The sequence below is a fragment of the Lactuca virosa genome, chromosome 2 (genome assembly GCF_052849685.1).
Source record: "Lactuca virosa cultivar CGN04683 chromosome 2, Lactuca_virosa_CGN04683_v6, whole genome shotgun sequence".
Classification (NCBI taxonomy): domain Eukaryota; kingdom Viridiplantae; phylum Streptophyta; class Magnoliopsida; order Asterales; family Asteraceae; genus Lactuca; species Lactuca virosa.
Window position 1 is genome coordinate 168968757 of NC_136427.1, and position 2399 is coordinate 168971155.

A 2399-nucleotide genomic window follows, 5' to 3' on the forward strand; every position below is an offset into this window, starting at 1 on the left:
ATTTTGGAAAACTTGTATTTTGTTTTGTTTGAATTATGGGTTGTAAACTTTTAACTACTACTATGGTGATGTATATTTATCTTTTGCAATGAAACCTTTATCGCTGTCATATCTTGCGTTTCCGCTTTAGCAGGGTGTGACACTCTTCCCTTGATCATTTCCTCAACAGACTTGGCAGCCCATATAGCTTCCTCTAGAGTAGGTGTCTGACGTACTGGCACGACATACTCCCATGGAAGTCCCATTGTGTATTTGTCGACTTTTGTCAGCTCGTCTGGAACGATGCGCATAGAAAACTCCATTTTGTCAATGACGACATTGGTGTATTCATCAACAGACATGCTTTCCTTCTTCAATGTCAGGAATTAGTTATCTAGCTCAAGCAGATTTCAAGACGAGCAGTACTTGCGCTTAAAGTGCACCAAAAACTCTGCCCATGTCAGCTGTAGTGGCTCATTGGGGCTTATGGTCTTCCCCAGAGTGTTCCACCAGCGAATAGCGCCACCTCTGAACTAACGTACTGCATATGTGGTTTGTAGCTTGCCCTTGCATCCACATGTTATGAAGGCCAACTCCATCTCTGATATCCAGTCCATAACTCTAATTGCATCTTCTTTCCCAGTGAAAGTCGATGGTTTGCAATTTGTGAAGTCTTTATACTTGCATTTGTTCCTCTCGACTCCTTCATCTTTGTTGTTCCTCCTCACCACTAGCGGTTTAGCTTGACCAACGGTCCTACTGTAGTCCCCTTCTTCTAACTGTCCGTCATTCAATTCTGGTTGTTTAACAGGCACCGAAGGTTCATCCCTGTTATTCAGCAACAGTTGCCTCATTTCTTCCCTCTGTTCAGCCATCATAGCCTGAATCATGGCTTGTACTCCAGCCATCGTGACTGGCTTGGGTGCAGCTTCTACTATCGGCACTTGCTCAATTACTTGGGGACGAGGCTGCTGATTCATGTTCCCATTTGCATTTCCGAGTCCACTTCGGGTTCTTACCATTTCGATCTATACACCAAAGTAGGTGAATTTAGATCTTTATTTACGATAGACGTTTAAATCCTTCTTATCACTCCGAAACGTTACATGCTAGTTCTAATATCGTAATCGAATGCTTAGAATCCTGAACACATAAGGTTTCCAGATCCGGTCGGCAACAGACCATAGATACAATCAAATAATAGCATAAAAGGCATATTTATAGCTATAACATAAATCATTTAGCATATAAAGCATTTTAGGCATCTTTCCTAAAATGAACTAGTGCTCGTGTCTAAAATATGGTAGACACTCATCTCACGATCATCGCTTAGCATTCTAAGCTTAAGTCTAAAATTCCTAGAAATTCCTAGTTCGCTTAAACTAATGTTCTGATACCAACTCCAGCTGTATCCCAAATTTCACAGCCAGAAAAGATCGCTTTTGTTTATGCTTTATAATAAAATCAGAGTAACTCTTTTAAAAAAAAGTGTTGCGGAATTTGTTCCCAAAAAAAACATAGATAAGATTTTATCAAAGCATTTCCGAATAAATGTATTTTCATTACATTACAAAACTCGGGATATCATCATCAATACATATCAAAAGCATAAACCAAAAACAACATAGGCCTTACAACATTTCTATTTATTTCTACTGGCCTATAATCCATAATCTCTTATCAGATCATCGCATCTATGCTCTTTTGTCACTACTTGTAATATAAGAAACTGAGTGGGTCAGGTTGGGGAGCTTGGTGAGCACATAGGGTTTTCAACCCACAATAAATAACTTTATTATTATTTTCATCAAATCATTCAACCCGATTACCCGTTCTCGTTATCCTCACTTTACGTCCCTAAGGCATGTATTATAAGGGACCTAGCCTAATGATTTTCCTCCGGGCGACAACACTGCTTAGGGGATACCTCAGCAATTTATGTCAAATAAGGCAACCATGAAAGGGATGGAGTACACCGGTGAACAAATCCTTCACAAACACCTATAGGTTGCGAGCCTGCTAGTGTTCCACCGGACTGTCTAGAAAACTCCGTCGTCGTCATCTATACTCCGCTAGATGACTGAAACATTGTCAACATAGAGGCCTCTCATCATTTTATTTCATCACACATCAACTATTTCATCTACCCATGTTTTACCCAACATATTTGTAGATATATTTAGTCTAGATCTGAAAAACAAAGTTTAAATCTTTCATCCAGCATAGATCTCAGGATATAAAATACATATACAGTTTAGATCTGAAAAAAAAAAAGTTAAAATCTTTCATCCAACACAGATCTCAAGTAAACAGATAATACGCACATATACCACATAATTTATATAAAATATTTCATATATATGTGTAAGATGAAAGTAACTATGCACTCACTTGATAAGGTGGTGATTCCAACTGGAACA